This window comes from Primulina tabacum, chromosome 15 (assembly GCF_025594145.1).
Source record: "Primulina tabacum isolate GXHZ01 chromosome 15, ASM2559414v2, whole genome shotgun sequence".
Classification (NCBI taxonomy): Eukaryota; Viridiplantae; Streptophyta; class Magnoliopsida; order Lamiales; family Gesneriaceae; genus Primulina; species Primulina tabacum.
Window position 1 is genome coordinate 22484284 of NC_134564.1, and position 23663 is coordinate 22507946.

General features: G+C 36.5%; 1 long non-coding RNA gene across 1 annotated transcript; it reads left to right on the plus strand.

Annotated features, from left to right (window-relative positions):
* Window positions 1-1211: 1211 nt before the first annotated feature.
* On the plus strand, window positions 1212-22980 carry LOC142527921 (uncharacterized). Its single transcript, XR_012815562.1, has 3 exons — window positions 1212-1347; window positions 2266-2730; window positions 22844-22980. It is a non-coding gene; the product is annotated as an uncharacterized LOC142527921 (long non-coding RNA).
* Window positions 22981-23663: the final 683 nt, after the last annotated feature.

A 23663-nucleotide genomic window follows, 5' to 3' on the forward strand; every position in this document is an offset into this window, starting at 1 on the left:
TGCCATTATGTATCTTACAAATTGTACAAGGGTTGATATATCTTTTGCCGTAAATTTATTGGCAAGATTTAGCACATATCCAACAAAAAGACACTGGAACGGAATTAAACATATATTCCGTTATCTATGAGGAACAACAGACATGGGAATTTTGTATACAAAAGATGCTAATCCAAGTATAATTGGTTATGCTGAAGCTGGATACTTATTTGATCCACACAAGGCACGTTCCCAAACTGGATATGTATTTACTCGTGGAGGCACTGTAATTTCTTGGCGTTCAAAAACAAACACTCGTAACAACTTCATGAAATCATGCCGAGATTATTGCACTACATGAAGCAAGCCGTGAATGTGTGTGGTTAAAATCGATGACCCAACATATCCAAATCTTATGCGGATTATCATTCGACGAGAAGCCTGTGATACTATATGAAGATAATGTTGCATGTGTTGCTCAAATGAAAGAAGGATACATAAAAAGCGACAGAACTAAACATATTCCTCATAAGTTCTTCGCATTCACCAAGGAGCTTGAGAAGAATAAATATATTGATATTCATCACATTCAATCAAGTTAAAACTCATTAGATCTCTTCACAAAATCACTTCCTACAACAATATTCACGAAGAACATATATAATATTGAGATGCGCAATCTATGAAATTTGTGAAGAATTGTTCGTGTCAACATGAGGGAGAGTTTACGTGACTGCACTCTTTTTCCTTACTATGATTTTTATCCCAATGAGTTTTTCCTAGTAAGATTTTTAACGAGGCAGTATAAAACACGTAATGAAGACAATCAATGTATCATGATCATCATCACAAGGGGGAGTGTTGAAAAATATGTTTTGAATGTTGAAAAATAATAGTTGAATATTTGAATGTTAAAAATAAGAGTTGTAAATATTGAAAATTAGTGTGTGCTGATGTATGTATTGATGAATTTATTTTTGGATTATTTATTAAGAAATTTTATAAATAGATATCTCATTTTTGAAGAAAATCACAATTAAGTTGAGAGAAAAAAATTATAAAATGTGTAGTTTGATAATTTTGAGAGTTTTGATATTTTTATTTTTTATCATAAATTTTTCTTGATAACAAAAATTAAATTATAGCATTGGGAAGCCAGATCAGCCTTGGTGGTGGGGTCAACAGTCACTTTTGAACATTTCTGAGACTCATCTAGAAAACAAATACAAAAACTAATCTCTATTCTTATCTCTCATTGTCGAGAACCCAATTGAATTTTTCACCTCACAAACAAAATTTAATCTCTTTCTTTCAATCTTAAGATTCTTGATTGGAGAAGAACTGATTTTCAGCTCAATCTTTAAAACTGTGAGTCCGTCTATTTTTTTCTTGTATTGTTTCACTACAAATACCTGTTTCTTTTAACGGGTTCGAGTCTTTTCCGTTCTTGGGTTTCTTTTATGGGATCTCAAGTTCTTAGTCTTGATAGATCACGTTTTCTGCTCATGATGTTGGTCATCGTCTTGATTTCTGCTATGGTGGTTCTGTTTTGATTTTGATCTTGTTTTGTTTTGGCCATTTTTGTGTTGGAAATGTTTTGTTTTTGAAGTTGAATGATTTCCTCTAGTGTGCATAATTTCGGTCATGGTTTTTCGCTTTTGTGTCAAGAAAAGCATATTATTTTGTGAATCTATGAGGAAATATTTAATCTAATTTTTATAGAATGAAAATCATTCCTTTTGCGAGTGGTTTATTGTGTGCAAATCCTGTTACATGGTTTCTGTGAAACGTTGTTTTGGCGAAGTTTAGGCTGTCGATCACTCTAATTTTGGAAAACAAATTAATATCTTGTGATTTACATTTTGAAAAAACTACTTACCGTTATTTCACAAATGTGGCACAATTTTATGGCTGCGACACGCAACTTGTCAAGGGGTTTAGCCCTCATGACCTCACGTTCGACGTGCATCCTTTGCCCCCATGACTTTGCGCCACCCTCATACTAGAAAGTGAAGAAGCCGGAGGATAGATGTTGGGTGATGAATATTTGAGGTTACACTTCCACTGAATGTGGGGATTTTTCTTAATCGACCATGATTTGTTCGGTTCAAGAGCCAAAATATGAAAAGCCCCACAATTTTTTTGTATAAACTGTTGGAAATTTTTTATTGATATTATGTTGCACCATTTGGGGAAAATACGGTGCATAGGTTTGGTTCTTTTGTTAATACCTTGTCGAAATATAGCCACATGTTGGCTGACCCTATTCTTTCGAATCTTGATTAGGTTTGCCCTTCAGAATGGCTATATTATCTTAGCCTAATCCAGTCGACGCCGGAGTCCTCTGTATGATCCTGGCAAACACAGCAATATGCGTCTCCATTTTCAAGGAAATTGTTTGCTCAATACTTCATATGATCGGCATTCATATTAAATCATGGGAAGAATTCTCAGTCGAGTCTTTTGATTCATCGGAATATTGTGCGATCCCCTCAGAATCATACATGGAGGAGTTCAGAAGCCGAACACCAGCAATCCAGTATGACTCGATTTTCTTATCCGGCTGCCCCAGACAAGAATGCTCCATCTGCCTAACTGAGCTCGAGCCAACTTCAGAGGTTAATCGCCTTTCTTGTGGCCATATTTTCCACAAATTGTGCCTCGAGGAGTGGTTGAAGTATTGGAACGCAACATGTCCTCTTTGTCGGAATTATCTGATGCCTCAAGAGACGGAAGAATACGATCCCTCATGTGAGTATTAGTAGTGTGCGCAGTGTACATATCAGTATCTACAAAAATTTCAGGCCTCGGATTGTGTAATCAATTATTTATGTTTAGCTGCCAACATTTTGCGTCCTCTTCGGGGCGACGGGTCCTCGTGACTGATGTGTGTTCTATCATTAGAGTAGATGTACTGCAAGTCAACTGTTGGCTAGAGAATTTATTGACTCAAGTGTAATGAACAATCTTTATTTTAATGTAATTTAACCTTTTATGGTTTCATTTTATTTTATCTGTATACTCATGCAATCAACATAGATAAAACCTTTGATCATACTTTAATACAAATGAATCGTAATTCGATATTGAAACTCATTTATAAATATTTTATATTCTAAATTTGTTTCTAGACGATTCAGTCACCTAAAACAAGGATAACAGTCGCTTGAGATTGAGACTAGCATCTGTAATGTTGTGTACCGTGTTTCATGGTAAGGACATAGAAATGTCCAATCATACAGATGAGTAGTCATACGATGATTGTACCGAACAACCCTCTCTCGGACTTTCCAAGTGGTTATTATTCATCTAGAGGAAAAGTATGTGGTTGTGATTGTACATGATTAATCCTTACGACCCGTGACAATACTGAGGCTCTACATACTAGGATTGTGCTTTGACGCATTTACCGACTCTGGGAGGGTCACAAGGTGGCGAGGTTGGGTGCAATTGCGACATATGTAGGAGCCAGTGCATCGTATTAGGTGATTCGCTGCTCACCTACGGGTGTGGATATCCTATGTGATCTAACGAAATAATAGCGCATGAAAACTCTGGCTAGAGTGTGAGATGTACATTAGGGAAAAAGTTCCCTAGTTGTGCATGCGATGACACTATGAATGTTTCATGATTGTAACACATAGCTATCGAATTAATATGCAACACTCGACGAACCAATGGTTGCAGATTCAATCGGGATATATGAGATGAATGGACCGTATTGTACGTCAATCATAACTGACTGGTTCCTGTAGGCACTATCAGTGATACCTAGGGAATCATGGGGCGATGCTACTAGACGCTCTTACCATAATTCGATGAGTTTAATCAGAAAATGGTTTCTGACATTCTCATGATCAAATGTTGGTGTATAGAATATGGGCAAATTGGGGTAAGCCCGAATAAAAAAAATTGTCCTGGATCATGAAGAGTTGTGAAACCACGGCTAGTTGTATCCCTGAACCATTGAAGATCACACAAGTATTGTTTTACTTGTTCCCATTGAGATAATAAATTCAATAAGTTGAATTTATAAGAAATAAGTTCGGTATGATCAATCGACAAACTTATAAATAAAGTTTATAAAAGTTTATAGAAATTTTTGAGAACATGACTACTAAAACAATTAAAAGGAGTGCACCTTGCCTTATTTAGACATTGGTAATCTCGAAATTAAAGTGTGCATCATAATAGCAAACAAGTTGAAATTATCACATCGATGATATTGGATCGTCGATCGGGATTATGATGAGATTAATATAATGGGAGCATGGATAATAAGCTTGTAAGAGTATAAGCACATCATGTTAATTTATTAAAGTTCAAATAGAATTTAAATTAAATTGTATTTTAATTGAATTAAAATATAGCTCATTAAGTTTTTATAAAATATGGTAATGATTTATGAAACATGAAAATTTTCATGATACCATAAATTAACAACTTGTACACAAAGAAAATAATATTGGATGATTATGGTTGTGCTAATTTCGAGAGATATATATTTAATGAGATCATTAACTTAATTAAATGACTACTTAAGGAAACAATTATTAGTTAAAATAATAATATATGTGTTACTTTGATGAATTATGGGTGGAGATCATCGAAGCTTTCAAAGAAAAAGGAGAGGGCCGAAGATTTAAAAAGAAAAAAGAGAGAGTCTCCAATTTCATTGGCCATTCTTGCTCTCAACAGGTTTTGAACCAATTTTGTTTTCTTGATCTCGAATATAAAATATCTTCTGTACTTTCTAGTGCAAGTCAGAAGAGGAACAAATATTTCAGTCGTGGACCGGATTAGGAGATCGAAGAAAGGAGTCCTTGAAGAAAGTGTTAGAGTAGATGCCCTGTAAGCCAATTGTTGGCTGGGGAATTTATTGACTCAAGTGTAATAAACAATCTTTATTTTAATATAATTTAATTTTTAATGATTTCGTTTTACTTTATCTGTATACCCATGCAATCAGCATAGATAAAGTCCTTGATTATGCTTTAATACAAATGAATCGTAATTCGATGTTGAAACTCATTTGTAAACACTACATATTCTAAATTTGTTCCTAGTCGATTCAGCCGCCTAAAATAAGGATAAAGGCCGCTTGAGCTCGAGATTAGCATTTGTGATGTTGTGTACTGCGTTTCTTGGTAAGGGCATAGAGATGTCCAAACATACAGATGGGTAGTCATATGATGATTATACCGAACAACCTTCCCTCGGACTTTCCAAGTGGTTATCATTCATCGAGAGGATAAGTCCGTGGTTATGATTGTAAACCATTAGTCCTTACGACTCGAGACAACACTGAGGCTCTATATGCTAGGGCTATGCTTTGACTCGTTTACCGGCTCCAGGAGAGTCATCAGGTGGCGAGGTTGGGTACAGTTGCGACACATGTAGGAGCCAGTGCATTGTAGTCGGGAATTCACCGCTCACCTACGGGTGTGGATATCCTATGGGATCTAATAAAATAATAGTGCGTGGAATCTCTGGTCAGAGTATGAGATATACATTGAAGAAGGAGTTTTCCAATGGTACATGCGATGCCACTATTTATATGTATCACATAGTTATCGAATTATTATGCAACCTTCGATGAATCAATGGTTGCAGATTTGATCAAGATATATGAGATGAAAAGACCGTACTTTACGTTAATCATAATCGACTGATTCATGCAGGCACTATCAGTGATACCTAGGGGATCGTGGGGCGATGCTACTAGACGCTCTTACCATGATCCGATGGGTGCAATCAGAAATGAGTTCTGACATTCTTGATCAAGGTGTTGATGAAAAGAATGGGGCTAACTAGGATAAGCCCGAATAAGAATAAATGTTATTCTGAATAACAAAGAGTTGTGAACCCACGGCTGGCTGTATCCCTGAACCATGAGAGTCACACAAGTACTGGATCATTTGTTCCCGTTGAGAGAATAAATTCAGGGAGTTGAATTTATATTATGATATTGTAAATTCAAGGAGTTGAATTTATGATAATTAAATTTTGAGAAAATAAATTTAAGGATTTGAAATTATAAGATAGTAAATTCAAGAAAGTTGAAATTTATGAATTTATAAAATTTGGAGAGAATAATTTCAAGAAGTTGAATTTATAAAATTTGAGAATTTAATTTATTAAACTCAAAAGTTAAGTTTATTAAATATTAAATTTTGGAGGTGATAAATTCAAGAAGTTGAATTTATAATTTAAATATTAAATTCAAATGTTGAATTTATAAAAGATTTAAATTAAATGTAATGGGTGTATGTATTATGGGCTTGTAAATGTACAAGACCAACATAGAAATTATTAAGGTTCTTAATTGGGCTTTAAAATGATTAATTAATTAATTACACTAGTTGGACTAGAATAATTAATTGATTAAGTCCATTAAGTATTTAATTTATTTAATGAGCCCTAAGCTTATATATATGTGTATTAGGTTTAGGGTTAGAATTAATTCATTCACAATTTTTGAAACCCTAGCCTCCAAGCCAAGGATTTCAAAAATTCTCCTCCTCTCCTCTCAAAATTTTCGGCCTCCTCTCAGTTTAATTAATCTCAACGAAAAATCCTTTTAATATTGTATTGCAAGTTAGAAGAGGAACAAGTAATCTGGTCGTGGACCTGATTCGAAGATTGAAGAAAGGAGATTGGAAGAATGTACGTGGGATTTACAATAAGAGCTACGTTCGCTTATACAGCCGTAGTTGGAGCCAAGTGAATATTCACTAAATGTATATTACTAAACATCCTATGTATGTTTGTTCTTTAAAATCATACTAGTGTTCAAACAAATATATCTTGAATGTCAAGATCGAAAATTTTTAAAAACTTCCGCTGCGTTTTGGGCACGAAAAAACCAAGATTTAATAGTGGTATCAGAGCCAGGTTTCTCTAAATCGTATGATTTTGATATTGAATAATATATTTCTAACCACACAATAAAGTTTTTCAGAAAATTATAGCACCAAAAAAATATTATTTTTCGGAAATAAAAAAATGTTTTTTTTCGGTCTGCCCAGAACTGTTCCGGGAAGACCACGCGCGCGGCTGCGCGCACGGTGTGTGCGCGCAGCGCGGCCTGGATTGCGGAGCGTCCGAACGCCCTGCGCAGCGCCGCGTGCGGAGCGTCCGCACGCTGCGCGCGGCGCTGCGCACGCCTGTGCGCGCACAAGAGACTCGCCACTGCCCGAAATGTTCGGGCAGCGGGAGCGTCTCGGGAACCGTGCTGGATGATGAGCTTGAATTGTTTGGCATAGGGTGCAATTTTCTGATTTTTCAAATTTTTAGGTAAAATTGATATTTTTGAAAATTTGTTTAATTTTTCTTTTGGAAAATTAATAATTTTCTTGTAAAATAAATTATTAAATATGATTTTAATTATTTTTGGTAAAAATGAGTTTTTACAAGAAACCAATTATTATTGATTTAATTGAAAATTAAATAAAGGTGTTTATTTAATTTATTAAATTCTTTAATAATTATGGTGGTTAGTGATAAAATTATTAGATATATGATTTATCAATTAATTAAATTTTTTTAATTTAATTGATGTTAATATTTGATATTAAAATGCATGAAGGATGATCGAGAGCCTTGATCAATGTGTTAGGTGTATGTTAGAATATTTTACTGTTTTATTCATTTTGTTAATATTTTATATTATTAAAGTGGACCTGGTTTATGGCCCGTTCCCACCCCCATGAGATGTATCCCTTATGTGTCATGACTATTTAAATGTAATTATTAGGAATAGTGGGAGATCAAGACTGGAAGATGGTGGGCCCGACGAACAAGATGAAGACATGTAAAATATTGGAAGCTTTTGTAATAGTTGCATTTGCATCCCTGCATTCACCTAGGTTTTGAACCTGGATCCATGTATGGCTCACATGGATCTAATAGTGTTGGCGATCGATCATCCTTATCTATTGTTGAATGTCATATTATGATATAAGCGATATATAGTAGTATGCATGTATGTATATTATTAGATAATATAGTTGAATGAATCTGGCAAACATACAAACTCGTGGCACGTGATTTTTAAAAATTAAAATGATGAGACAATTTTAAAATTAAAATCCCTCATTTTGAATAAGATTCAAAATTTATATCAAATCGAAAAAGTAAAAATTAAAAGAGTTTAATTTGTTCTTGCCTTCTATCAACCGTGGTTGCATTTTGATCGCTACCCGCGGACAGTGTCTGGCTCATATTATTGGGGAGGCCTGGACGCCGGAAAGCTGTGACTTCCACCGGCATATGATGTGAATTGAGTGGAACTCCCATGACTTCGGCTCATATTATTGGGGGAACTTATGGCGACCGTCCACTACAGTTTAATATTGATGGGTTGGTTTGACACGTGAAAATAAACGTCGTCATATTATTGGGTCCTTATTAAACGTGAGGAAAAACACGCGGAGGTTGAATAGGGATGCAATTCGATTATACCTTTTAGAAATTATAATTGGCTGATATTATTCGGGATTATAATTGGCTAACTGGACTATACGTGCCCACTAAGGAAATACGATTTCCTTTTTTCATCAGAGGGTGGTGAAAATGTCAAAATAGTGGGAGATAGATTTATAAAATAAAATCCATATTTTATATCTTAGAATTATTTTAAAATTATCAGCAACTATTATTCTGTTTCCATATCAGTATATTTTCGATTTCGTCAAATAATCCACTTCTGTTATTAACAACCTAAACGAATCTAATTTTCAAGATTGGTTGGGAAATTATTCTGAATTCAGAGAAAGTTGCATACACACTAATGTCAGCCATGCTGAACTGACAAAGCATGCAAGATGGTAGGACCATAGTATGCAAGCTAAAGTGTAACATGCTCGCTTTTATGTCAAATGAACTGTAGGGACAGTTTGAGAAAATTTTGAATGCTGCTAACATTCGAATGCACGTGCAAGAGTTGCATGGTGCATGAAACTATGCACACCACTTTCAAGAAGCTCATGACTACACGCATGCAAGATAGGGCTTTGACCCATGAGCGTGGTGTATATATGACTGTGCTTATTGAGAATGTGCTGGGCCTAGAATATGTGATTCCTAACGAGTTAATTGATGACATCAATTTGTTGTTTTTTCTCTTCCTCATTTGACGAGGTTATGGTGAACTTCAATTTGAATAAGATAGATGATATCCTTGAAGAGCTAGTCAATATGCTTATAACTTATGAGATCACCATAAAACAGGAAATTATTGTTTTTCTTATGGGCCCCGTCAGACGAAAAATGGCCCACAAGGTAAGGGAAAGAAATGTTCTGCCCCTCACAAGAAAAAAAATCCCAATAAGAGGCAAACTCTGAAGGACATTAATGGGCCTACAAAGCCCGATAAGTCAGAACATATTTATTTCATTGCAAGAGGTCCGGACATAAGAAATTATATGCGCCAGAAATATTCTGTAAATGATAAGTGAATGTCCAAGTAAACACGATTTCAACATCAAACAAAAGAAAGTTAGATGATTCAAATCCCGCACAAATATGGCACGCTAGACTATGTCACATTTCCCAAAGAAGGATGCACAAACTAGTGGGCGAATGCATGTTTGACTTGTCAGACATAAATTCTCTACCTACTTGTAAGTCCTGTTTAAAAGGAAAAATGACAAAGACTCCATTCGATGGAAATGTGGAACGTGCGCATGGTCTATTGGATTTGATTCACATAGACATTTGGGCCCGCTAAGTGTTAGCACAAAATATGAGCAATCCTACTTCATTACCTTTACTGATGACGATTTGAGGTATGGTTATGTTTATGAAACACAAATCTGAAGCATTTGAAAGGTTCAAAGAATTCAGATCTGAAGTAGGAAAACAGCTAGAAAGGAGTATTAAGACACTTCGATCTAATCGAAATTGAGAATACTTGAGAGCTGAATTTTTGGGTTATCTAAAAGAGAATGAGATTCTCTCACAGTGAACTCCACCAGCAACACCACAATTGAATGTTGTTTCTGAACGTTGTAATCGAACCTTGATGGACATGGTTCGATCACATGATGTGATTCACTGAATTGCCTACATCGTTTTGGAGATTTGCGCTTGAAACTACGGCAATGTTGTTGAATAATGTCCATACTAAAGCAGTGGATAAAACACCATATGATATATGGATGAGAAAAACTCCCAAATATTCTAACATGAGAATATGGGGATGTCCTGCTTACGTGAAGTAGACAGTGGGAGACAAATTGGATAGTAGATCCACTTTGTGCTACTTTGTAGGATATCCAAAGAATTCTGTTGGATATTATTTCTATCACCCCAATGAAGCAAATGTGTTTGTTTCAAAAAATGCCACCTTTTTTGAAAAGGAATTTCTATTAGATAGAAAAGACAAGATGATAGAACTTGAAGAAATTCAAGATACTCCCTCAACTATAGTAGTTGAACCTAATCCCCAATAACCAGTAGCTGAAGTACAAGCTTCTAAAAGGTCTGATAGGGTTATTAGACCACATGCTAGATATACGCTTCTTCATGAACAAGACCATGATGAGTCTTGTGTTGGATGTGATCCAATGAACTTTAAAGAAGCAATATCTGATACTGATTCATCCAAATGGCTTGAAGCCATGCAGTCTGAAATGAAATCTATGTATTCAAACCAAGTCTGGACATTGGTGGATCCACCTGCGGGAATCGTTCCCATATGATGCAAATGGATCTATAAAAAAAAGCTTGGGGCAGATTGGAAGGTATTGACCTTCAAAGTAAGACTGGTTGCAAAAGGTTATACTCAAAGGCAAGGAGTTGTCTATGAGAAAACTTTTTCACCAGTTGCTATGTTTAAGTCCATTAGAATACTACTAGCCATAGCAGCATGGTATGACTATGAGATATGACAAATAGATGTAAAGACTGCATTTCTCAATGGAGACATCAAAGAAGAAATTTGAATGTCTCAACCTGAGGAATACACATCAGTGGGAAGTGAGCATAATGTATGCAAACTTTAGAGATCAATATATGGTCTCAAGCAGGCGTCAAGGAGTTGGAACCTCAGATTTGATAACACTATCAAAGAGTTTGGTTTTGCTAAGAATCCTGAGGAACCATGTGTGTACAAAAAAGTTAGTGTGTAACGCCCCGAAAATTTAAAGGTCCACGCAAAACACATGCATACGATTTATTAAATTCTCTTGTATTTTAATTAATTGTTTTAATTGCATTAAATTAATAATGTGGTGCATATTGATATGTTTAAATTATATTTTTCTGCATGGTTACATTAAAATGTATTTTTAAAGGATATTCGAGTTGCGATCGAGGAACAAAGACCGATGGCTAAAAAAAATAGAAAATATTTTTATGGAATAATTGTTTTAAAATTATTTAAAATATGAGTGATGGTTTTTCTTATTTTTTTAAAATAAGAGATTTTGAGGTGATTTTATACGTCGGGACGTAAATTTTATCGCTATTGGTTTTTCAACAAAAATACGAATGTTTTGACAACCCGGCTAATAAATTCACAAACTTATTTAAACAAAACTATTTTAATATTTTAATTAAATTCTAATTAAGCATTAATGGGCCTAATTAACTACCTAATGGGCCTAAGCTTGGTTAGTGTTTTATTTAGCTATTTAAAATGCAATTTCTCCCCATTATTTCCATAACTACACACGGCCACACAATTTTAATCAACTCAAACTCTCCCCACCCCACCTTGTACACGATACACACACACAAAATAATTTGAAGAAAAGTTCAAAAGTTGCAAAGGGTTTCAAGCCATCGTCTTCTCTCCGCCGTTCTTCGATTTGTCAACGTAAAATCGTGCGTTAAAAATGCAAAGCACGCCATATTCTCCTTTTACTCATCCATCACACCATAGTATTTATTTAATTGTGTTTTGCATGAAAACAAGTTGCATCATGTTATATTTCGGATTTGCATCTTAGGTGATTTTTAAGACTTGTGCTGTCATCCAAAAACTTGTTTATTATGTGGTTTAGGGGCTGCCATGAATTAGGACATGAATTAGTATGTATTTCCACAAGTTTAAAGGTCTAGAATCGCACACAAAAGCAACCAAAACGCTGTGCAAGAAAGAAAAAAAAACAGAAACGTTAGCATGAACCAACTTGCTGTCATGGAATTGAGGGGGTTCGTTTTTTTTATGGGTTGGGACCAGGGCTTGCTATGGTCCGTGAGGGGCCTAGGGAAGAGTCCTAGCCATGCTAGGACTCGAGCTAAGAGGGCTGGGAGGAGTCCTTGTTGAGAAGGACTCCACCCGAGAATTTGAAAGAGGAGTAGCGCAGGTACAGAAGCTGGTGCAGGGGAGAGATGGCTCGGCCTGGGGGCTTTGGGCTGGGCTAGGTCGAGTCATTAGGGTCCTAAAAGGGTGCACTAGGGTCTGGGCAGGGGCTGGTGCGGCTTGGGTGTGCTGTGGCTCGAAGGAACATGATGAAGCATTGACAGCATGATATACGCGATGATGCTGCCACTGGTTCAGTGGTTTGCTGCTCACGTCCAGGGGCTTGGGTTGGTCTGGGTATTGTCTGGGCATGGTCTAGGGTCAGTTAGGGTCAGGGTGGCTCGATGGTTAAGGGTTGGGAGGAGTTCTAGACTAGATAGGAGTTCCTTTGTTCAAGGGCACTAACACACGTACACATGCATGCAATTGGGTTGAGGGGCAGAAGGTTTTTGTGCGGGCCAGGGCTGATTTTTCGGGCTGGGCTTGGTCAGTAGGGTCCCTAGGTGGTTTGGCTAGGTTTTGGCTCAAGGTGGCTCAGGCGTGGCTCGAGTAAATTGGGAGTTGGCTTGGTGTGTTCGTTAGTGTGTCAAAAACGAAAATTAAGAAAAAAAATTTGAATCCATGGGTCCACGGGTGTGGCTCATGATTTGGAAGGGTATAATAAATCATAAAAAGGTTATGTTTAAAGTTTGGGGTCAAAATAACGAGTTTTGGATTTATCCGGGATTTAATCGCTGCACGAAACGCTAATTAACAAGTTAATTGAAACGCCTAATTTTAAGCTTTATAAAATTATGAAAAATTAAATTTAATTTTAAATAATTATTATAAGTCTAAGTTTTTAATTTGGGAATTTTATATTAAGGTTTGGTTTAATTCGGGATTAAAACGCATTAATACGTCACATTTAAAGATTAATTTAAAAGTCCTCGATTTATGCTAAATAAAAATATGAGAAAATTCTTCTAAGCTTAAATAATTATTTGGGACATTTTAGAGTCAATGGATTTAAGGAAAAGTCAAAGTCGAGAAATTATACGTCCAGGGGTAAAACGGTCTTTTTACACCTAGAAATTAGTAAACGTCATGACAGTCTTCTGAATGCTGTTTTATGTGATAATATGATTATTTTCAATGGTTATGGATGTTTATGGAATTTTTATATGTTAATATGTTAATTTTAAATGTTTATGGATTTTTAAGATGTTAATATGTTTAAATGTTTTATGATGTAATATGTTAAAACGTTTATTTTAAATGTTTGTGATTTAAATATTTATTTTAAACGTTTATGATGTTAAAATGTTTATTTTAAAACGTTTATATATTTTTTATGATTTTAATATATTAAATTATGATTTTTAAATATTTATGAATTTTATGATTTAAATATGAGCATTTAAAAGACATGTTGCATGCTTGATTTCAAAATAAAAATGATATTATATGCATGTTTTTATTAAGTGATGATAACGTGTTGAAGGACGTGAAGGGATTGTGACTACTACATGTTGGAAATATCGTTAGGGTTATGGTCCCAGTGGGAGCTTGACGATCGTGTTTCCTTGGATACGGATACGAATACGAATACGTGATACGAATACGAATATGTTAATACGTTGGCCAAGGCCCGGCCCAGTTGACCGGTGAGAGTGTTGCTGGTGTCCCCGCCGCCCAGTACTGTGGTTTCTTTAGATGGATCCATCGCCCAATACGTTTAAGAATACGAGTCACAATCAACGATTTGAATTCAACATACACGAACATGAATACAAATATGAATATGATTATGTTGATATGAACATGATATGAATATGAATATGTTGATATGAATATGGATATGAATATGTTTAAGTGATATGTTTATGTTTTTTGAAAATGTTTTTATGCATCGTGAAAACGTTTACGAAAAAGTTTATGTTTAAAGTTTATGCATCTTCATGAAAACGATATTTTAAGTACAAGTATTTTTCACTGTTATATGTTAACTGTATTATGTAGTACTCGTTATCAAGAATATGACGTGTTGAGTCTTTAGACTCACTAGGTGTGATTGATGCAGGTGTTATGATAATGTTAATGGAGGTCTTGATGGTTGATCTGACTGGACTGGAGGTGCACATAACCCGAGGACCGACCCTAGTTTTTCGCACTAGTTATTATTTATGATTTTAAGTAATGTTAAAGATATTTTTACGTCTTTTATTTATGTTATGAGAGATTTTTGAGAGGTTATAGTATGGGCTATACTTTTCAAATAATGTTTTTAGGTTGGTAAAATGTTTGACTAGTTTATGCTTTAAAATATTTTCCTTTGGATTTTTAAATGACAGTTGGATGTTTATTTTTAAAATGATGTCAAAAATATTTTATGGTTCGGCCGATGCTAAGGGAGGTTTAAAAAAAAATAAAAATTCTAGTACGTTTTAAGAAAACGATTAAGCGGACGTTTCATAGTGGGAGTGCAGTGACATTCCTTATACTTTATGTTGATGACATCTTACTAATTGAGAATGATGTAGGACTACTGCAATCTACTAAAGTATGGTTAGCAAGTAAATTCTTCATGAAAGACATGGGTGAAGCATCCTATGTATTGGGAATACAAATCTATAGAGATAGATCCAAGAGGATGCTAGGACTCACCCAAGACACTTATATCGAAATCATTTTGAAACGATTCTCTATGGAAGAGTCCAAAAGAGGATACTTACCAATGTGTCATGTTATTACTCTATATAAAGCTATGTGTCCCAAAACTGATAAAGAGATAGAGATGATGACACGTATTCCATATGCGTCAGCTATTGGTAGTATCATGTATGGTATGGTATCGACATGTCCTGATGTTGCTTATGCTCTGAGAGTTACAAGCAGATATCAGGCGAACCTTGGTCTAATTCATTGGAAGGCTATGAAAGATATTTTTAAGTACTTGAGAAGGACTAAGTACTTGTTCATGGTCTATGGGGTGGAGAATTGAAATTGAAAGGCTACACTGATTCTAGCTTCCAATGTGACGTAGATAATTCGAAATCGACCTCTGGCTTTGTATTCATGCTTAATGGTGCGGCTGTCTCTTGGAAAAGTTCCAAGCAAGACACCGTTGCGGATTCCACCACTGAAGTTGAATACATTGCTGCATCTGCTGCAGCCAAAGAGGCAGTTTGGATGAGGAATTTTGTCCAAGAGTTGGGCATTATTCCTAATGGAGTTGATCCAGTCCCGGTGTACTGTGACAACACTGGTACCGTTGCGCAAGCAAAGGAACCAAGGTCTCATCAAAGATCCAAACATATACTGAGGAAGTTCCACATCATCCAGGAGATTGTGGGAAGAGGAGATATATCAGTCGAAAGAGTCTTCACTGCAGTTAATGTTGCTGATCCACTTACAAAGCCCTTGGCAGGACCATTGTTTGAAAAGCATCGCGAATCAATGTGATTAAAAGTTTATGGGTAGTTGGCTCCAGGGCAAGTGGGAGATTGTTAGAGTAGATGTCCTGTAAGCCAACTGTTGGCTGGGGAATTTATTGACTCAAATGTAATAAACAATCTTTATTTTAATATAATTTAATTTTTAATGATTTCGTTTTACTTTATCTGTATACCCATACAATCAGCATATATAAAGTCTTTGATTATGCTTTAATACAAATGAATCGTAATTCGATGTTAAAACTCATTTGTAAACACTGCATATTCTAAATTCGTTCCTAGTCGATTCAGCCGTCTAAAATAAGGATAAAGGCCGCTTGAGCTCGATATTAGCATCTGTGATGTTGTATACTGCGTTTCTTGGTAAGGGCATAGAGATGTCCAAACATTCAGATGGGTAGTCATATGATGATTATACCGAACAACCCTCCCTCGGACTTTTCAAGTGGTAATCATTCATCGAGAGAATAAGTCCGTGGTAATGATTGTACACCATTAGTCCTTATGATCCGGCACAACACTGAGGCTCTATATGCTAGGGCTATGCTTTGACTCGTTTATCGGCTCCAGGAGAGTCATCCGGTGGTGAGGTTGGGTACAGTTGCAACACATGTAGAAGCCAGTGCATTGTAGCCGGGAATTCACCGCTTACCTACGGGTGTGGATATCCTATGTTATCTTATGAAATAATAGTGCGTTGAATCTCTGCCAGAGTATGAGATGTACATTGAAGAATGAGTTCTCCAATGGTATATGCGATGCCACTATTTATATGTATCACATAGTTATCGAATTATTATGCAACCCTCGATGAACCAATGGTTGCAGATTCGATCGGAATATATGAGATGAGGGGACCGTACTGTATGTTAATCATAATCGACTGGTTCTTGCAGGCACTATCAATGATACCTAGGGGATCATGGGACGATTCTACTAGACGCTCTTACCATGATCCAATGGATGCAATCAGAAATGAGTTCTGATTTTCTTGATCAAGGTGTTGATGAAAAGAATGAGGTTAACTAGGGTAAGCCCGAATAAGAATAAATGTTATTCTGAATCACAAAGAGTTGTGAACCCACGGCTAGCTGTATCCTAAACCATTGAGGGTCACACAAGTACTGGATCATTTGTTCCCGTTGAGAGAATAAATTCAAGGAGTTGAATTTATATTATGATATAGTAAATTCAAGGAGTTGAATTTATGATAATTAAATTTTTAGAAAATAAATTCAAGGAGTTGAATTTCTAAAATAGTAAATTCAAGAAGTTGAATTTATGAATTTATAAAATTTGAAGAGAATAAATTCTAGGAGTTGGATTTACAAAATTTGAGAATTTAATTTATTAAACTCAAAAGTTGGGTTTATTAAATATTAAATTTTCGGAGGTGATAAATTCAAGAAGTTGAATTTATAATTTAAATATTAAATTCAAATGTTAAATTTATAAAAGATTTAAATTAAATGTAATGGGTGTATGTATTATGGGCTTGTAAAAGTACAAGACCAATATACAAATTATTAAGGTTCTTAATTGGGTTTTAAAATGATTAATTAATTAATTAAACTAGTTGGACTAGAATAATTAATTGATTAAGCCCATTAAATATTTAATTTATTTAATAGGCCCTAAGCTTATATATATGTGTATTAGGTTTAGGGTTAGAATTAATTCATTCACAATTTTTGAAACCCTAACCTCCAAGCCATGGATTTCAAAAATCCTCCTCCTCTCCTCTCAAAATTTTCGGCCTCCTCTCGTTTAATTAATCTTAACGAAAAATCCTTCTAATTTTCTAGTGCAAGTTAGAAGAGGAACAAGTAATCCGGTCGTGGACCTGATTCGAAGATTGAAGAAAGGAGATTGGAAGAATGTACGTGGGATTTACAATAAGAGCTACGTTCGCTTATACCGGCGTAGTTGGAGCCAAGTGAAAATTCACTAAAAATATATTACTAAACATCCTATGTATGTTTGTTCTTTAAAATCATACGAGTGTTCAAACAAATACATCGTGAATGTCAAGATCTAAAATTTTTAAAAACTTCCGCTGCGTTTTGGGCACGAAAACCAAGATCCAATAGAAAGTTCGTAGGAAATTACAACAAGAGCTACGTCCGCTAATACCGGAGTAGTTGGAACCAAGTGAAATTATTGACTAAAGGTATAACTTCTAACACCCTATGAATGTTTATTTAATTTAAACCATACGAGTATCTAAAGAAAATTTTGAACATCAAAATAAAAATTTTAAACTTCCGCTGCTTTTTGAAGACGAGAAAAACGAAATCCCACACATCTATGTACTATGAGATGTTACACAAAGTATGCATTATCTGAGGTGTTTGATACCTCCTCATGTTCTTTTATCCTCTTATAATAATATAACATTGTTAATCTTATGTACTACAGAAGTACAAGACGTTGGTCCTATGGTTAAGTTGCATAATGTTAGAATATAATATATTATTGTTAGTTCTCAAGGGTAGATTAGTCATTTATTCTTTTTGTGTTTACCCTAGGTATATAAACATATTCTCTTTGTATTCTTTATTCAGTTTTACAATACTACGACTTGAGCTTTCCGCTCACTCTCTATTTCTTCATGGTATCAGAGCCTCCATCTCATGGATCTGTCAATTGTAGAGAAGAACTGTTAATCTCATCCACATCTTTCGTTCGTCTAGTTTCTCTTTGGTAATCGACTTCTTCTCTGCATCGTGTTTTGTTTTATTCGTTCGGTTTTATTTGGTTTTGGCATCATGGCTACTCGTAAAGACGATTCTCTTCAGTCAATTAGTGTTTAATTGGATGAAAAAAATATTCGTATTGGGGTTATGTTATGAAGAATTTCTTGCGGGGGAAATCGATGTGGGGCTATGTCACAGGTGTACGAGACAAGCCTACAGACCAGACGAACCCTGATTATGCTGTGTCATTGGATGTTTGGGAGGCAGATAATTCGAAGATTATTACGTGGATTAATAATTCTGTTGCGCACTCAATAGGTGCTCAATTGGCAAAATATGATTCTGCTAAGGAGGTTTGGGATCATCTGGCACGCTTGTATACAAAGTCTAATTTTGCCAAACAATATCAATTGAAGATAGATATTTGTGCCCTTCAGCAGAAAGATATGAGCATCCAAGAATTTTATTCTGCCATGTCGTCACTCTGGGATCAATTGGCATTAACAGAATCTGCAGAATTGCGAGCATTCTCACCTTATATTGCTAGGAGAGAAGAACAGCGCTTGGTACAGTTTTTGATGGCACTTCGGAATGATTTTGAGGGTCTGCGTGGGACGATTCTTCATCGTAACCCTCTTCCTTCTGTTGACTCGGTTGTAAGTGAATTGTTAGCTGAAGAGATTCGTCTTAAGTCTCACGTTGACAAAGGGACAATCCCGATTACACCATCTGTCTTTGCAGCTCCTCAACGACCTCAAGCTAATCACCAAAACAGGTCAAATACGAATGTTTCTCAAGATGAGTGTGCTTTTTGTAAAGAGAAGGGGCACTGGAAAGCTCAATTCCCACTATTGTTGAGTAAAGGAAAAGTGCAGCCACAACAGCAGCAACAACGACCACACAACACTCCGTGGAAACCACAGCAGCAACATCAGCCTTCTCAGAACACTCCATGGAAACCACAGCAGCAGCAGCAGCCATCTCAGAACACTCCATGGAAACCTGGTAATCCATCAAACCAGTGGACATATCGACCACCTCAACCTAACAATGCAGTTGCTGCACCGTCTTTGGATCCGTATTTGTTTGAGCAGTTTCAACAGTTCCTCGCTTCACAGCCTCATGCTATGTCAGCTTCTTCACATATAGGTTTGTCATCCTCTGGCACTTCAGGTATATCTTCGTCCATCTGGGTCTTGGATTCAGGAGCATCTCATCATATGTCTCCTGATTTGTCATCTTTTGCTTCTTTGTCTCACAATTCTTCCATTGAAATTGTGACTGCTGATGGTACACCTATGCCATTAGTAGGCGTTGGTTCTCTTGTTACGTGTTGTTTATCTCTTCCCGATGTATACTATATTCCCAATCTTACACTCAATCTTGTTTCGGTCAGTCAATTATGTGAGTCTGGATACTTAGTCTACTTCTCTTCTTCAAATTGTTATGTGCAGGACCCGCGATCCCAGAGGCTGATTGGGACAGGCCGTAGACAGGGGGGACTTTATGTTTTGGATTATCTCAGAGTACCAGATGTTGCAGCATCTAGTGTGGATCTCTCTTCTTTTCGTTTGAGTCAGTCGTCTTCTGCTTTTTATTTATGGCATAATCGTCTAGGACACGTTTCCGCGTCTCGTTTGAATTTTTTAGCGTCTACAGGAGCACTAGGAACTTTGAAAAGTCATGATATTTCTGATTGTAGTGGTTGTAAACTGGCAAAATTTTCGGCATTACCTTTTTATAAAAGTCTATCTTTTTCTCCTACTCCTTTTGATCTTGTTCATTCAGATGTGTGGGGACCATTTCCTGTTCCCACGAAAGGGGGGTCGAGATATTATGTTTCTTTTATTGATGATTGCACTCGTTATTGTTGGATTTATCTGATGAAACATAGATATGATTATCTTGCTATTTTCAATGATTTTAAAGCTCTTGTGAAAAATCAACATTCAGCTGTCATCAAGTGTTTTCGTTGTGATTTGGGGGGTGAATACACTTCTAATGATTTTTCGCGTTTGCTTGCTTCTGATGGTACCATACGTCAAACCTCGTGTAGAGAAACCCCTGAACAAAATGGTGTTGCCGAAAGAAAACATAGACATATTGTTGAAACAACTCGCTCTTTCTTACTGTCTTCTAATGTTCCTAGTGCATTTTGGGGTGAAGCAATTCTTACTGCTGTTCACGTGATCAATAGAATCCCAACTTCACACAATTCAGGTTTGTCACCCTTTGAAAAAATGTATGGTCATGCTCCTGATTATTCTTCATTGCGTGTTTTTGGTTGTGCCTGTTTTGTTCTCCGACCGGAGATCGAGCGCAATAAGTTGTCTCCGCGCTCTGCTCTGTGTGTTTTCCTGGGTTATGGTATTGGTCAAAAAGGGTATCGTTTCTTTGATCCAATTAGTCAAAAACTTTATGTCTCTCGTCATGTTGTGTTTCTTGAACATGTTCCATTCTTTTCTATACCTGTTAGTTCGCATAATATGACACATGCAGATCTTATTCGTATTGACCCTTTCACCTCCGACACCGACGAGACTTTGCCCACGATCACACTAGAGACTCATGCTCCTCCAAATCCCCCTACAACAACCCAATCATCTCCTGGCATCGCGGATAATCCTCCACTCCGTCAGTCCACTCGGGTTCGTAAGTCTACTCGCCTACCTGATTTTGCTTATTCGTGTTATTCTAGCTCTTTCGCTTCATTTGTTGCCTCTGTTCATCGTCTCTCTGAGCCTTTATCCTATAGCGAAGCTGTTGGTAATCCACTTTGGCAGAATGCTATTGCTGAGGAACTGACTGCTCTTCATCATACTCATACATGGGATTTGGTTATGTTGCCACCCGGAAAGCACACCATTGGCTCTCGTTGGGTCTACAAGATCAAGACCAAATCTGATGGATCTATTGAACGCTACAAAGCTCGTCTTGTTGCTAAAGGTTACTCTCAGAAGCATGGCATGGATTATGAGGAAACATTTGCCCCCGTTGCTAAAATGATGACAGTTCGTACTCTAATTGCTGTTGCTTCTGTTCGTCGATGGAAAATCTGTCAGATGGATGTCAAGAATGCTTTCTTGAATGGTGATCATCATGAAGAAGTTTTTATGGCTCCTCCTCCTGGTGTTGCTCACCAACCTGGTGAAGTTTGTAGACTTCGTAAGGCTCTTTATGGTCTCAAACAAGCTCCTCGTGCTTGGTTTGAGAAATTTTCTATAGTGATTACTTCGCTTGGGTTTATTCCTAGTCATCATGATTCCGCATTATTTGTCAAGTGTACTCCTGCAGGTCGTATACTTGTGTCTTTATATGTTGATGACATGATAATCACCGGTGATGATATTGATGGTATTGAGGCTTTGAAGTCTGAGTTAGCTCGCTGCTTTGCTATGAAGGATTTAGGTTTGCTACTTTACTTTCTAGGAATTGAGGTTGCCTATTCTCCAAAAGGTTATCTTTTATCTCAGTCAAAGTACATAGCAGATCTGTTTGAGCGTGCACGTCTAACTGATAACAGAATAGTTGATACTCCTCTTGAGACCAATGCTCGGTACTCTCTGTCAGATGGACCTCCTTTGCCAGATCCTACCTTATACCGTACTATTGTTGGCAGCTTGGTTTATCTCACTGTGACTCGTCCAGATATTGCGCATGCTGTTCATGTAGTAAGTCAGTTTGTCACTGCACCAACTACAGTTCATTGGGCTGCTGTTCTTCGCATTCTCAGGTATCTTCGGGGAACTCAGTTTCAGAGTCTTTTGTTTCCCTCTACTTCCTCCTTAGAGCTGCGTGCATACTCTGATGCTGATTGGGCTGGCGATCCCACGGATCGTAAGTCAACCACTGGCTTCTGTATTTTTCTTGGAGATTCTCTTATCTCTTGGAAAAGTAAGAAACAAGCAGTTATCTCTAGATCTTCTACCGAAGCCGAGTATCGTGCTATGGCTTGAACTACTTGCGAGATTGTTTGGTTACGTTGGTTGCTTGCGGATTTCGGTATTCTTCTTTGTCATCCTACTCCGTTATATTGTGATAATCAGAGTGCAATTCAGATTGCACGCAATTCAGTTTTTCATGAGAGGACAAAGCACATTGAGATCGATTGTCACGTCACTCGTCATCATCTCCAGCTTGGCACCATCACGTTATCTTTCGTTCCTTCTTCTCTGCAGATAGCTGATATGTTTACCAAGGCACATTTCGCTTCGCGCTTCCGTTTTTTGTCTGACAAACTCTCCATGCTTTTAGCTGTAGCATCGTGAGTTTGAAGGGGGATGTTAGAATATAATATATTATTGTTAGCTCTCAAGGGTAGATTAGTCATTTATTCTTTTTGTGTTTATCCTAGGTATATAAACATATTCTCTTTGTATTCTTTATTCAGTTTTACAATACTTGGTCGTAAAAATTCGAATTTTAAATTTTGCATTTCAGAAATTTGAGTATATATAAGAGGTAATTAATCAGAGATCCAGGATCCTAATGAAGAAATATGAGGGGCAAAATGTTTTCGAGGACAAAGCAACGAGGACACCTATACAGAATCAAACATACGTAAACAAGAATTTTTTGGAGAGTTGACAGATCAATGATCATAATATCCAAACCAAACAAATTATATTCAGATACTGAAGTCAGCTGAACTACTCAAAGGTATCAACATATTTCAAACCAAGAACCAGGATGTGCAGAATCTGTCTGAAATCCCTTCATATTTATCCATGTAAACTAAGTGCTTTAGCAAGTTTTGATTCATTTTCCTGCAAACTCAGAGAGCTTAGATCCAACGGACTTGCTGCTATGCATGAAAGCCTCGTTTCTGTGGAATCGGCACCTGAAGGAACCTACATGTGTTGTCGGCGAACACAAGCAACTGTGTCTTACACTTGCTGTCTTTCTCAAGGCCACTGGTGAGGTTGGTAGAGAGGCTGATGAGTTAGAATCATTCTTTATGCCATTTTCGAGGCGAATACTTGGTACGTGACTTATCTTCGATCTCTCACGCTTCTCCCTTCTCTCTGATTCTTCTGCCATTGTGTCCTAGACACAATCAGAAAACTTGTTAGAGGCATAAAATAAAATAATAATTAAAAAAAACATTCTAGTTGATTTTACGTCTCGTATTTGTGTTTATACCGAAGTCTGTATATTTTCATGTCTTAATTCTTAAACTATGTACTCATAAATTGAAACTAAGGATAAGAAGAGCGGTTATTGTTCCACGACAATCGCCCTTCGTACAATAAAACATACAACTTTATAGGATTTGCAGGATGTTGATTCAGCTATCAATCA